At 42.9% G+C, this 15,142-nt stretch overlaps 1 protein-coding gene across 9 annotated transcripts in view; it reads right to left on the bottom strand.

Annotated features, from left to right (window-relative positions):
- Positions 1-15,142, bottom strand: part of Rere (arginine-glutamic acid dipeptide repeats) — a 342,417-nt gene that overhangs the window by 232,537 nt on the left and 94,738 nt on the right. The window contains exon 1 of one of the 9 annotated variants that reach the window (XM_076933702.1): positions 14,662-14,680. The exons of the other annotated variants lie outside the window; for them this stretch is intronic. The gene's annotated coding sequence lies outside the window, so the exon portion shown is untranslated. Of the gene's footprint in view, positions 1-14,661; positions 14,681-15,142 lie in introns of those variants that run through there. 9 annotated transcript variants of the gene reach the window in all.

The following is a 15,142-nucleotide window of genomic DNA, read 5'->3' on the forward strand; positions in this document are numbered from 1 at the left end:
AGAGAAATTAAAGTCAGCCAGGAAGTGGTGGTACATGTTTTTAATCTCAGCACCCAGGAGGCAGAGGCAGGCAGAACTCTGTGAGTTTGAGGCCAGCTTAGTCTACAGATACAGGGGTTACTGTCAAGAAAAGGGAAATGGATATGGAAAGAGAAAGGGGGAAATTAAACCCAAATAAATTACTGAGCACTAGTAAAACAGGTCTGTGTATGACTTCCTCTTGATCTTAGAAGAGACATTAAAATGTGACAGTGCCGACTGTGTGGAGGGTCCTCAGCTTGCGGAGACCTCCCCCTGCAGCTGCAGACCAAGATACCATATTGTGGTTTTTACTTTTAAAAGCCTCTTGCTCTAAATACTAGAGACCATACCTGGGTACCCAAAACCTAAATGTAATCCCAAGAGATGGCTCAGTGGTTAAGAGCACTGACTGCTCTTCCAGAGGTCCTGAGTTCAATTCCCAGCAACCACATGGTGGCTCACAACCATCTGTAGTGGAATCTGACGCCCTCTTCTGGTGTGTCTGAAGACAGCTATAGTGTATTCCTATACATAAAATAAATAAATAAATCTTTAAAAAAAAAGTATGGCTATGTATGAACTATGTCTCACTGGTCATCCCAAGTATAACAAGATGAAAAAGATAACAAAGTTAACTTGGATAACCTACCAATAGTTTTAAAAAATTATGTGTATATGCGATTAAGATCTGGCAAAACCCAACAAGGCTGTGTGCCATTTACTGACTATTCTTGGATAACTTCGCCCACCTTTATCAAGAGAGATTAATTTCAGCAGATAAGGGAACTCCCAGAGCTATTGTTAAAATAGATCTTTACTTCCTTGTGTTACAGTAGTGTGGAGATCATTGTGGTTCTGAAGCTACTGTTGAGACAGTGTGGACCAGTGGCTCTGGATTCCTATAGATGTGATGAAATATGTAAAGGCAGAGGGGAGAGCAGAGAGAGCCTACAAATGACTCTGAATCCATCTGGGGTTGGCATTCAAAGACATTCTTAAAAGTCTTGCCGTACACAGCTAGCCTGCCTCAGCCTCCACAGCGCTCATTTCTAGCATGCACCTACATGCCTGGCTTGAAGGTTTTGTCATGCTGAGACAGCACTAGAGCTTGTGTATGCTAGAATGTGCTAGCACTGAATCACATTACTTAGGGGCAAGTTCTTCACTGAGGCTGACTTCAAACTCATTTGTGGTGTTAATATTGTGATGTGCCTACCTCAGCCTCTCCTGCAGCCAGAAGTACAGTCATGAAATACCACATCCAAATGAGGGGCGGGGCCGGGAATACTATTTTGTTCTGAAATTGAGCCTTACCATTAAGCCCAAGCTAGCCTCAAATTTCTATTTTTTAAGTTCATTTTTTGAGGGATTCCTATTTCTAAATCTACCTTCCTTTTAAAATCTTTAAATATATTTTATTGTATGTATGTATACCATGTGCATGCTTGATACCGAGGGAAATTAGATCTGAAAATGGAGTTAGGGATAGTTGTCAGCCATCATGTGGGTGATGGGACCCAAACCCAGGTCCTCTACAAGAGTTAACCACTGATCAGTATTCTCCCCATGCCGGTAAATTTTCTCATACAGCCCTGGATACCCTCCAACTTTGGATAGTTCTGCTTCAGCTCCTCCTGAACACACAGGTTACAAGGGACATTACACTCACTCAGACTCAATACCCATAAACTTAACAAATCGGGCGGAAACCAACTCTTAAGAATTTTATCTAATCTTAAGTACTTGGGAGGGAGAGGCAAGAGGATCCGGAACTCAAGGTCATCTTTGACTACAAAACAAGGTCCTGGCCAACCTGGGTCACAGGAGACCCTATCTCAAAAACAGTAAGGAGCAGGTGACAAGGGAGGAGACATAAAAGCTGACTGGCTATATTTAAAAATGTGCCTAACATTTGTAATCCACCACATGCAAATCCACTGCTTGGGGAAAGCCAAGGTTTCTCCAGATGATAAGCTAAACAAGACAATACTGCATTTCCATGTGCTATTCATAATCACTTGACCGTACCCTGAAGGGAGCATCAGTTACTACAGGATGGAATAGCCAACTCCCTGTGTCAGACCACTGTACACTAGAGCCAAGTGTGAACATGGAGCCAGTCATAGGTGCCAGCTCTGAAGCATGAATTTAGTTATGTCCTTACAGAAATACAAAGGACACGTGAAGTTGTGTAGGCATGTTCTGTAAGCTACCAAAAAGCTTATGCAAATCTATTTTAGGGAGACTGATGGTGCACACCTTTAATCTCAGCAAAGGCAAGTGGATTTCTGAATTCAAAGCCAGCCTGGACTACAGCGTGAGTTCCAGGAGAGCCAAGGCTACATAGAGAAACCCTGTCTCTAAATAAATAAATAAGTAAATAAATATCTGTGTCGTAATAAAGATTGTACAACTCCGTGGCTATGCTTTTTAAACACACTCATTACTGTATGGTTCTGAAATAAATTAATTGCCTGGAATGGAAATTTTATTCCCAATAAAGTTTTTTTAAAGAAAAAAATAAGTTAAACCTTTAACTTTAAGGAATAGTTTTATTTTTACTTTATTTTATTTTACTTTTTGGTTTTTCGAGACTGGGTTATCACATTACTTATAATTATGACACCTCAAGTAACCTATACATTTCAAATCTAACTATCAGTTCAAAGAGTTTAAGGTCCTATTTTTTCCAAAAATGATAAATCCAGTATCTCCATCACTGCAGGTATATTTCCCATGCAAACTGTCAAAGATGTCTCCACCCTGTAAAGGTGACAACTACAAAGACTAAAAACAAATGTTTCAATCTTCTAAGCAAAGGAATTAAATGACTGATAGACATGGAGTCACCCATAAAGGGTAGAAAAGTCAGCAGCACACTTGCTAGAGGTTAGTAGCCACATGCAAAAGTGGTGGACAATCAACATACCTCTCTAGACCTGGATTATATCCTCTTTTTGTTTTGTGTGCATGTATGTGCAACTGCGTTTACACGTGTGCACACAAACACGGAGGTCAGAGGACAACTTGCAGATCTGTTCTTTCCTTTTCACCCCGTGGAGTCTGGAGAAGGAACCAGCTTGGCCGCAAAAGGCTTTACCTGCCAAGTCATCTCACTGGCCCACAGTTTTTATCTTGAAACCACAGAAAACAACTATACCCTGCTTCCTTCACAAGGCCTGAAACAGTTCAGTGGTATAACGACTTCTCACAACAGAAATACAATGTCCATTTCACTCCCCAAAAGCTCAGTCTCCATCATAAGCTACTGCGGGCCTTGTATATTAACTCTCTAAGATGTGTCATCAGCTCCGGCGGCTCCAGCAGAATGCTGTAGGCTGGTGCCTTTAAAAACACTAAGTCCTCTCACCTAGGTCTCCAGTGAGAGCTTGCATATGGATATTTCCTGGCTCTGTCCTCAGAGCACAGGAAATAGCTCAGATCTCCAGGAGTGGTGGCTCTTCTCCTTGCACCCTCCTTTCCCTTCTTCTCCTTACTAATCCCACCACAACATGTCTCTGAATGCCATCAAGTTAGGGGTTGGATCTGGACAGCCCAGACTCCATAACACAATTTAATACATTGTATCTGCATACACAAACTCTTTACTGACTGTCTCTGGCAGAAATAAATCTTTGTATTTATTTATATCTGTATCCATCTACAGAGAGGCAGGGTGGGTTAAAAGATTTAAAAATGACTTACTTTAAATGTACTTAAATGCTTCTTATGGAAGTTCATGCAACAGAAAATAAAATTTCAGACAGATAAAGGCACTGTGCTGATAGCAGAGGCTAAGAGTTACCCAGGGTGCACCTGTACCAGGTTCTACTCTACAATGTTCCATTTCACCTTTGAAAAGCAAGCGTGGTAGGAAGACGAGAGTCCACTGTTGCGTCCACCCCCACTCTATTACATCACTTCTCTTTTCCTTGACACAGAAAAGCTGCAGGGCAAGAAGGGGAATACGCTGAAAGCAGGGATGAGGTGGCACATAAATGTAGCTCAGGTTCACTCTATACCTTGTTTTGAGAAACAAAATTTCATGAGTTTATGAAACAGCTCAAAGGCACAGAAGAAAATGGATCAGTTTCAAGAAGGCTAAACCGTTTAGTTCAGGAGGTGAGATCCTTCTGTACCAAAAGATGTGAAGAACAGAGAGAAGACTGACACAATGCACAGTAGCCTATGGGTCACCCCCTCCCCAACAAACAATCCCACACATAAAGTGTTCTTCTACAAGTCTGGACAAGTCTGGGGCTACAGAAGATTCAAATAGAGCAAATCTGACAGAAATAGGAACTACAACACCTAGAGCTGGAGAGATGGCTCAGCAGTTAAGAGCACTGAATGCTCTTCCAGAGGTCCTGAGTTCAATTCCCAGAAACCACATGGTGGCTCACGACCATCTGTAATAGGATCCCGTGCCCTCTTCTGGTGTGCTTGAAGGCAGCTACAGTGTAATCACAAACATTAAATAAACAAATAAATCTTTTTTAAAAGAGGAGAGGGGAGGCATGTACATGCACAAGCAAGTCTGAGCATAACCTACAATTTGAAAGGCCCACCAGAGGGATCAAATTTTTAAAGACAACTTGGGTCTTCAAAGGGAGTTCCAGGCCAACCAGAACTCAAAAAAGCAAACAAACATAAAAGCAAAAATAAAGAAGCCTGGCTCTGGGAACTAACAACACAGTTAGTGTAATATGAAATTCTGGCAATGACAAAAGCTGAATCAATGCAAAGTCAAAATGCTCTAAACAAGCAGAGCCAGACACCGCTCTAACTGTAGACAGGTGTGGTGCACTCAGCAGAGAGAAGTGCAGGGGCTCGAGGTCATCCTCTGCACCAGAGCCAGTGCCAGCCCAGCCCACGTGTTTCAACAAACAGGTGCACGGGTGAGACCAATGGCTGAAGTGTGGAGGGAGAGGAAACTGCTGAAGCCTGGAAATCCAGATAAAGGCAAAAACTACTCAAGATTTATGATCTGACTTCCATATACACATATATACATCAGTAGTAATTAAAATTTTAAAAAGCAGACAATAAGTATATAGTACTTACCGCAGTCTGTTACAATAGTGTTTATATAAATTATAGTCTCCAAGGATAAGACTTCTTTTCTCAGTTTTTATTATTCAGAAAAATGATCCTCAATAAAGAAAAATGATCCAATTCTTTAATTCTATACCTATCTAGTAAATAAAAGCTTGTAATACTAGGAGGGTGAACATGTCACTGCTGAATGTAGAGAATGGGAGGAGGATGCTCTATGGACAGAGCACATCCTATGAAGGGAGAGTGACCAGGCAGGCAGATGGTCACACAGCAGGCTGGGGACGCGGCTCATCCAGTGTTTGCCACCCATGCAAAGGTCCTGAAGTCCTCAGCACTGCCCCACACATCTTCATTAACATGTGTCTTCAATCAAACCACACATGGGTTTTCGTTTTCTTTTCGAGACCAGGGCATTACTACATAGAGGAGGCTGGTCTCAAGCTCAAGAGTTCTACTTGCCTCTTAATTAAGTAGTGCAGTGACACCAAGCACAGCTCCCAACACAGATTTAAAATTCCTTGAGCACCCTGTGTCCCATCCCCAGTACTAGGGGTGGGAAGTCAGGTGGTGCTGTAGAGATCTGAATGAAATTGTCCCTCTATATATAGCCTTGAACACTTAAATGTTTGTGCCTAGTTGGTGGCACTGTTTGGGGTGGATTAGAAGATCTGACCATGCTGGAGGAGGTGTCACTGGAGGCAGTTTTTTAAAAACTGCACTATTTAAATTCTCACTCTCTGCTTAAAGCTTGAGGTTAGAGATGTGAGTTTTTAAAGTGTTCCTGTTGCTGTACCTGCCTGTTTCCATGCTTTCCTGGTGTGTCAACAATGGACTCTATATCTCTCTGGAATAGTAATCCCAGAATAAACTCTTCCTTTTGGAAAAACTATTGATTTTTTTGTTTTTGAAACAACATCTCACTAAAGAATACCCCACCCCCAAATCATAGTCCAAAACAAGCCCAAGGCTTCAAGATTCCCGCCACCTATGGAATTCCAGAAAGCAGCCAATCCCCACTACACTCCTGGGCTTCTGAGACCACAGAAACAGGTAACCTGACTTATCTTCCACCCTACAGTTCAGAAAAGCAATTTCTGGGCCTCTTGAGGCCATGAGCACATGACACATCCATACCCTCAAACAAGGACTATGGTACAGTCCTCTCATATGAAAAGGCTGCTCCCACCATTCTGAAGTCAAGCTGGGTCTGTCTGTTCTCTCATTTTCCTCCACTGATTTATTACTAGTCCTGGCTGGCCTGAAACTATGTGAACCAGTCTGGCTTTAAACCACAGAGATTCATCTGCCTCTGCCTCCAAAGTACTAGAGAATCTAAAGGTGCACCATGATGCCTGGCCCTAAACTCTTTGGTTTTTACTAAGCAAATATTAATATGTATAATTTAAAAGGTTTATTAATTTGAACCCCTCCCAAAAATACTTGTCCAATCTTCATAATAGAGAAAAACAAACACTCATTTTGAAGAAAGCTTTGGACTCGGTAAAGTGATCACTAACTATCAATCTGGCGATCAGAATCACCTGGGAGATAACCCTCTGAGCACACCTTCAGGGGACAGATTATTTGGAACTATAAGTATTCAAGGTGGGGGCAGGCAGCACCCTCCCTCACTGAGATCCAGTGCTCTGTGAGTGGAGGAAGGGAGCTGAGCAGTTGCTTGCCTTGCTCTTCTCTGCTTCATGGCTGAGGTCACATTACCAGGTCTCTAAGCTTATGCTGCTGTGACTTCCCTCCCCACCACAGTCTGCAACCTGGAACTTTGGGCCAAAATAAACCCTCTCTCCCTTAAGTTGTTTTGGCCAAGTATTTTATCATAGCAATATAAAAAGAAACTAAGACAGAAATTTAATTTTGGTGATACCAAAAACCAACTCCAAAAAGTTCATTACATACTACACATGCATGACATGCCAACTACATATAACATGTTTCAATGTTTAAAAGGATAAGACTAATGAGTAAATTGGTTAAACCACCTTTGAATGACCCACCAATAGAATCTCTGCAGGGCTGGAAAGGTGGCTCAGCAGTTGGTACACTTGGAGAAGACCCAGTTTTGACTCCCAGTGCAAAGGTGGCATCAGACAATCTGCTCTAACTTTAGTTCCAAGGGATCTGATGCTTTCTTCTGGCCTCCGAAGGCACAGGCACACGTGATATACCGACAAACATGCAGGCAAAATACCCATACACATAAAATGAAAATGTCTCCAACCTTGGTCTGAAAGAAGGTCATATTGAAAAAACAAAACAAAAACAAAAAAACCTAATTAGCTCCTCCTGTTCTCTATGCAAAGAATAAATCAGCCTGAGAAGTCCTAAAGACCCTGTTAGAGGGCTTAACTTCCACTGTCATTTTATTCAAAGGCAAACAATTCACTTCTGAGGTTGAGACTCAAGCCCAGCAGAGACCTGTTTCCACCCATCTATTTTTAAATTATTAGCAGATAATCTTGTGGCTTCGTAGTAAAAGCAGCTGTGAACGCAGCAGCAACACACTCCAGAGGGCTTCTGACCTGACAGGGTGGCAGATGCACAGTGAGGGTGTGCTCTATTTGACTCTTCTGAAGCTCAGCAGCCACACAGAAACTACCACCTTTAAAAACCAGATCACTAGGAGCTCCCTGGCTTTGGAAAAGCAGGGTGTGGATGGGAAACAGGTCTGTTTGCTGCAGAACTGAGCAATAAGTTCAAATGCTAAGGGCATGAATGCTTGGCTTTCACATCAAGATCTAAACATACCACAAATTCTTTAAAATATCCACACACAACTTACAGTTATTATCAAAATTAAGATGTTTCAGCCAGGCGGTGGTGGCGCACGCCTTTAATCCCAGCACTTGGAAGGCAGAGGCAGGCGCATTTCTGAGTTCGAGGCCAGCCTGGTCTACAAAGTGAGTTCCAGGACAGCTAGGACTACATAGAGAAACCCTGTCTCGAAAAAAACAAAAAAAAAAAAAAAAAAAAAAAAAGATGTTTCTTTCTAAAGTTACTTGTAGTCATTGCCTAATTTTACCCACCAAACACGCTGCCATGCGACCTTCACAGCCCTTCTCAGGTACTAAGCAGGCAGCAGTATTAGGCTGCAGTCCTCTTGCTACCATCCTTTTGTTCCAGCTCTGAAGCCAAACCTCTCACTTCTAAGAGCGCTCACTACTCATCCTTTACTTTATTAACTACAAGCATCAACTTCAAAGAGTATGGGTACATGGGCCAGCAAGAGAGTTCAGCAGGTAAAGGTACCCTGCCACCAAGTCTGAAGAGCATCTCCTAGATCCATACAGAATAGAGAACAACTCCTGAACACTGCTCTGTGACCTCCACACAGGCTCTGTGACATGCACAACACACACAATTTTTAAAAAAATTTTTTTAAAGAATAAGGATCTGCAAAAAAACCTATCCTTCTCCATTCTACCTGAAGAAATGTTTTTTTTAATTGGTTATTTTGTTTATTTACATTTCAAATGTTATATTCCCCCTTTTCTGCCCCCCCCCCCAAAAAAACCCCACTCCATCCCCACTCCCCTTTCCTCCACAGGGAATGTTTTAAATATTTTATACAAATGTCATCTGATTTTTCTTCAACCTCAGTTATCTTCAAGGAAACTTAATTTGCCTAGTTATCTCATCAACAGAACTTTCAATGAAGCATTAGGAACCAAGAGTTTCATACCTGCACACAAAGAGAACAAGAAAGGAATGGTTAATGAACTCTATCTACAAATCCTCTTTGCATTTGTACAACAAAAACACTGCAGTCAAAGTTTACATCAATGCAGGACTGTAGAAATGACTGATCATAAGGTCTTTGAGGTACAAATCAACTGAGTTGATTGACTAGAGAAATGACCAAGTTTTGAAGATCAGCATCTAAGAGTGCTTGCCAGCAAGCCTGACCATCTGAGTCCGATCCCCAGGACCTACATGGTAGAAGTCAAGACCTACCTTCTATAAGTTATCCTCTTACCTCCAAGTGTTGCTGTATGTACATACAAACACCCATTAAATAAACTAATTGATAATACAATAAATGTAATTTTTTAAAAAAAATCAGAAGATGAGGCATCTGCAATCCTAGCCAAATTGTTCAACCTCTTCACACCTCAGTTTCCTGGCTTTGACATAGATCTGTTTTATACCTACAAGGACTAAATAACTCATGGCAAAAAAAAAAAAAAAAAAAACCCACAAAGGAAATGGAATTATCTACAATCCTATTGTCCAGAGAAAGGTAACAACCACTTGTGCTATACTGATTTCTAGCCTCTTACCCTGCTGGGGAAGCACTGGTATGTTGCTAGGATCATACTGTACAGACTTAAACAGCTACTGTTTAAGCTACGGGAGAAAGAGCTACTGTTTAACATAAGGGGAAAGCTATCTTAACCATCTCTCCTTTCTCCTCCCCTCCCTCCCTCTGTGTGTGCATGTATCAATGGAACCTGAGCTATTTTTCTCTATCACTCTCTACCTTGCTTCTTAAAGTCAGGACCTCCATCAATGAATCTGTAACCCCGTGATTTAGCTAGACAGGAAAGTGGGGAAGCTCCTAGCTTCTTCCAGTCTCTGGCTTCCCAGTACCACAGGTATAGAGTTACTCTCAGCTTTTATGTGGGTGCTGGGGCTTGAACTCTGGTCTTCACACTTGTGCAGCAAGCACTTTTTTCCCAATGAGCCATGTCACCAGCCCCAGCTATACTTCCTTGCACAAACAGATTATGATTCAAACATTTGTTTCCAGTACAAGATGCTTAAAACTGACAGATTGCCGGGCAGTGGTGGCACACGCCTTTCTTTAATCCCAGCACTTGGGAGGCAGAGGCAGGCGGATTTCTGAGTTCGAGGCCAGCCTGGTCTACAAAGTGAGTTCCAGGACAGCCAGGGCTACACAGAGAAACCCTGTCTCGAAAAAACAAAAAAACAAAAACAAAAAAACAAAACAACAACAAAAAAAACAAAAACAAAAACAAAAAAAAAAACCCTGACACATCACTATATTTATTTAATGTCTGTTTTGGTGGTGATTTTTTTTTCTTTTCTTCCTCTTTCTGTATTTGAGAGATGAGCCAAAAATGTACAAACAGTGGTTAAGAAATCCTTTCACTGACATGAGAAATGCATTTTATCACACAAGGAAAAGCAAATCACTTAAGAAGTAATGCTTAATTGTGTTATATTTCTTTTTTTTTTTTTTTTTTTAAAGAATTTATTTATTTATTTTGTGTAAGTACACTGTAGCTGTCTTCAGACACCCATATGAGGGCATCAGATCTCATTATGGATAGTTGTGAGCCACCATGTGGTTGCTGGGATTTGAACTCATGACCTCTGGAAGAGCAGTCAATGCTCTTAACCACTGAGCCATCTCACCAGCCCCGTGTGTTATATTTCAAAACAAAACACTGCCATGCTCATGGATTAACTTAGTTTTTTATTGTTTGATGACTAGTTTTTGGTGGTTTTTTTGTTTGTTTGTTTGTTTGGTTTGGTTTGGTTTTATTGTCGTTGGAACAGGTCTCAACTCTCTAACTCAGGCTAGCCTGGATCTCACTCTGTAGCACAGACTAGTCTCAAACTTCAGAATCCTCTTTCCTCCAACTCCCAAATACTGAAATTACAAGTGTAAGCCACCATCATCAGCCATGCTATGTCCTCCTATTTCATGGATTACTATGGTCTCTTTCCTTCTTCCTCTATACTGAGTGATGAAGACAGACTCTGTCCTTCTGTACTGCCAATCATTACAGCACTTGCTGCACTGTCCACACAGTAAGTGCCAGGCCTATCCTCAGCACTTCTGTGGAGTACTAAGGTTTGCCTATGGCTGGTCTATTAGAGCCTTACTCCCCGGTGCTGCAGAGCTGGAAGGACCTAGTAGGGATTAACTGAGCTATGCATGAGAAGACAGATGAGGAATAGTCGCCCCACCCCTGCTCTGCCCTCCCCCCCCTTCCCCTTGTCCTGCCCTGCCCTGCCCTGCCCACTCCTGCCCACCCCTGCTCACTCCTGCTCACTCCCATTTGCTTTCTAACCCTTAGGCCTTCAGCTACTGAACAAGGCTCTTATCAGGACATGGGCCAAATAAACTTCTAATTGTTCTAAATTACCCAGTCTAAGCAAGGCATCAGCCAGACACTTCTAAAGCTAACCCTCAGAATGAGGAATTCTGAGCCAGCCTGCACTTCATGACTCTGTCTCAAAACTAGTAATAATTAATTAAAAGGTTAACTGGGGCTGGAGTGATTAAGAGCACTGGCTCCTCTTCCAGAGGACCTGGGTTTATTTCCCAACACCCGCACAGTGGCCCCCAACTGTAAATCCAGTGCCAGCAGCTCCAATGCCCTCCTCTAGCCTCTGTAGGCACCAGACAACATGTAGTGTACAGACAGGCAGATGCAGGCAAAACGCCTACACACATTAAATCTTTAAAAAAAAAAAAAGGTAAGTAAATTGAGCAGACTACGACATGACACACACCCTTTAGGTAGACTCACTGTTTTCTTACATTGAAACTGGTAAGAGTCTATTGGTTTTTCTGATAATTAAATGTCAGCATTACTGTTTTAATGTTTTTCATTACAAATATGTTATCTGTCACCTACATCACAGATATGCTGGCCTTTAAAGGACAAGCCTAAGGCTTCACTCACCATTATTAATGTTTATATCCAAAGACCCGAGTCAGTAATAACAAATATACAGTAGAAGGCCTTGTAGACCTAAGACATTGCTCTTCTTCGGTCTCCATGTGAATTCAGCAGTCTCTTGCTGCCAACACCAATCTTTCAATTTTCCTCAATCAGACACATTATAAGGTTTTCTAGAAAGTATACTCTTATTTCCTCACTCCAAGTTATTTCAAGAATGCACTGCTCTGATCACTTAAAAAGAACATTTATTCGACCTAATCTTTTCCACCCCCCACAGCAGCACAGTGCGAAGCTCCCACACGGCCGTGTCCGGCCGGCCATCAGGTCTGCTGCTGTGCTGTTCCCACAGTCTTAGGAACCAATGACAACAGTGCTGCACAGTCCTCTCTCTGCACCAAGATGACAACGGTAAAAAGACCCAGGCAGAGAAAGGGGCCAGTTTAATTACAATCTGTCCCCTCAGCCTTCAGAGCCTGACGTCATCACAGGTCCACAGACAAAGATTTATGTTTATTCAATCTCAAATCTTGAGGAAATACTTTCTAATAACTTGGTACCAGTGACACATTTTTAAATTTTCCGCTAGTGAACACATGCCCCACAACAGAAACCTTTCTAAACTCTTCTCTGAGTCGCCCAGGCCGAGGCACTGGTCCCCATCTCTTCTCAGGGCCTTGGTGCAGCCAGATGAGATAAAAGACAAAGAGGAAACAGTCTAGTTAATGCCATTGATGCTAACATTTGTTTGATTTTCACAAAGTAACACTAGGCTAGAGAACAAAGACTCCCTTCCTCCCTCTTTTTTAGACAATATAGTGACTTCCTACTGTAAAATCTTGTTTCCACTGGCTTCTAGGACGGACAATAGCAAGCAAAACCTTCCGACCTTGGGAGATAATGGTAAATATAAGACCTATTAACATTATGTTCCTCAAAACCAAAAATACATTTCTCACAAGTAAACTATTACATGAACAAACAAAACCTTGTCTTGTTTCTATCACTTGCTGAAAATCAATCATGGTGGCAATGGGTGAGGGATTAAGAAACAGCCAGGCAAATTCACAAAAGCTCTAGTGTAAGACAAAACTACCCTGCAGGGACCGCCAGTGCCTCCTGACCTAACAGCTGTGCACAGTCGCACTAATTACAACAAAAGGCTGGTCTGCAGAACACACAGACAATTCACTGAATCTCCTGACAAGTGGCCACAGTTCACCACACTCTTCCCTGCTCTGGCTATGATGTAGAAAGTAAATCAGACATAGCTGAATAAATGTTCTTTCTGTCTCTCTGTCTCTCTCTCTCTCTCTCTGTCTGTCTGTCTCTCTCTGTCTGTCTCTCTCTCTCTCTCTCTCTCTCTCTCTCTCTCACACACATACACACACTCACACACACCCGTGAGCATTTCAGAAATGATCACAATACAGACTTGAGCACCGTCCTGTGAACTATTAAAAACACTACACAAAGGAAGTAGAGCCACATTACATCAGCTCTTGCCTCAACTCATAAATGTAAAACCACAGAACAAGACAAAAATCTAAAAAGCCTTTTCTGGAAATCTCAGGGTGAATTAACCTGGGTTAGGTCTTTAAATATATTATGGAACGGGTCTCATTGATGCATCACGTTCAGAAGCCAAGGGGAGGGGAAAGCGTAATCTTAGTCAATTTTATCATGCAAGAAGATCAAATAACACTTGAAGAGCAGCCTGCCGAACAGTGTGCCTGCCAGAGCACCGTGAGCACTCAGTGAGGAGCATCACCCGCCCCCAGAGATCCTTACAGAAGAGTTTCAACACTACTAAATTAGAGCTGGCAAAAAACAAACGCAGGCTCCCACACACACCACTGTGGAGTCGCTGTCAGGCATCTGCACACCTGCCTCCTGTTATTTTCCTAGGCAATGTAAATACTCAGAAAGGCAACGGTCTTTTCCGGCCTGAGTCTACATATGCTTAAAAATGAAGAGCTAGCTGTGCTTCTGGAAATAATTGCCTGCAGAATGGATAGGATATTGTTCCCATGTGTAAGGAAGGTCTTAAATCATGTCTACTTTAAATCTGGAGTTCCCTGGGAAAAAGGAACAAGAACTCAATACCACACTTTGGCAGAGTTAAAGGTCTTTGTCAACTCTGTTCACAGCTTTTCCTTAAATGTCTCAATCTTGAAAGCATCCAGGAACACAATTTCAAAGGGAAAATGTAATCTCATTGACCCCCATGTTTATTCACATACCATTTCTGAGATTGGCCATATGGCTGAGAGGCCTCAATCCAAACAATGCCCCCAAGGAGTCAGTGCCACATGTGTGCCAGGAACTCTTGAAGACTGAGAGTAAGACAATGTCGCCTGTTACAGGCAGTTTTCTCAGTAAACATTAAGTGGTTAAGCAGGTCTCAGAGCAGCAGAGGACATCTGAATAAGCAAGGCGGTGGGGAAACCTACACGCACACACACACACACACAGAGAGGCACAAATGGCAATTTAAACTAAATGTAATCATTATCAAGAACCCTGTACTGCCGCTATTTTGGCCAAAAAGCAAATCACAGGTGATCATCATTTCTTTATTACCAAATCCATTACATTCGTTTTACTTTTGAACTTACACTTACTCCCCAGCAGGCAGTGAAGTTTCAGCTGAAACAGCTACTTTTACATTACATGCTGCCCATCTTCAAACAGGCTTTACTTTCAGCAGGAATAAACAAACATACTCAAGAAACATTTTTAAACTACCTTTTCTCTGCCCCAAAGACGTTTACTATTCGGTTTACTTTAATTGAAATTTCCAGTGCTCCAAACTCTCATTAAGAAACAAATTCCAACTGGAATGTAATGGGATACTTCAAAACCCAACTCCCCATTCCTAACACTCACCAGTTCACCTCTCTACACCCACCTCTGGGAGCCCACACGCCACTTGTCTGTCCAACTTCCAGCCCGAGACCTGAGTCCCCCCGCAGCACAAGGCCACCGGCCACTTGCCTGCGCGGCTGGGCCAGTCCTCCTCCTCCTCCTAGGGCGCGGGAACCCGCAAACCCCAGGGTGAGAGCCTGGCGGGCGGAGCCGAGGAGGCGGGCAGGGCTGGGCGGTGAAGTGCACCTCCAAACAAAAGGAGACCGGGCGCCGGGCGCGCGGGTGGGTCCGGGCTGCCACAGGCGCCGGCCCTCGGCTGAGGATGCGCTGGGCCCACGGCCACAGCGCTCACTCGAACTCCTTCAGCCCCGGCGGCCTGGCCAGCACTGCCACGTGCCTGCGACCCAGACTAGAGAGAAAGAGCCTCCTGAGCGCGACGGCGGCCAACAAAACCCGGGCTGGAACAAGGCCGGCTCCGCACGCGCCCAGGCCGCCACCATGGGGCTAGCACACACAATGCCCGC

Source organism: Arvicanthis niloticus, chromosome 5 (assembly GCF_011762505.2).
Source record: "Arvicanthis niloticus isolate mArvNil1 chromosome 5, mArvNil1.pat.X, whole genome shotgun sequence".
NCBI classification, from domain to species: domain Eukaryota; kingdom Metazoa; phylum Chordata; class Mammalia; order Rodentia; family Muridae; genus Arvicanthis; species Arvicanthis niloticus.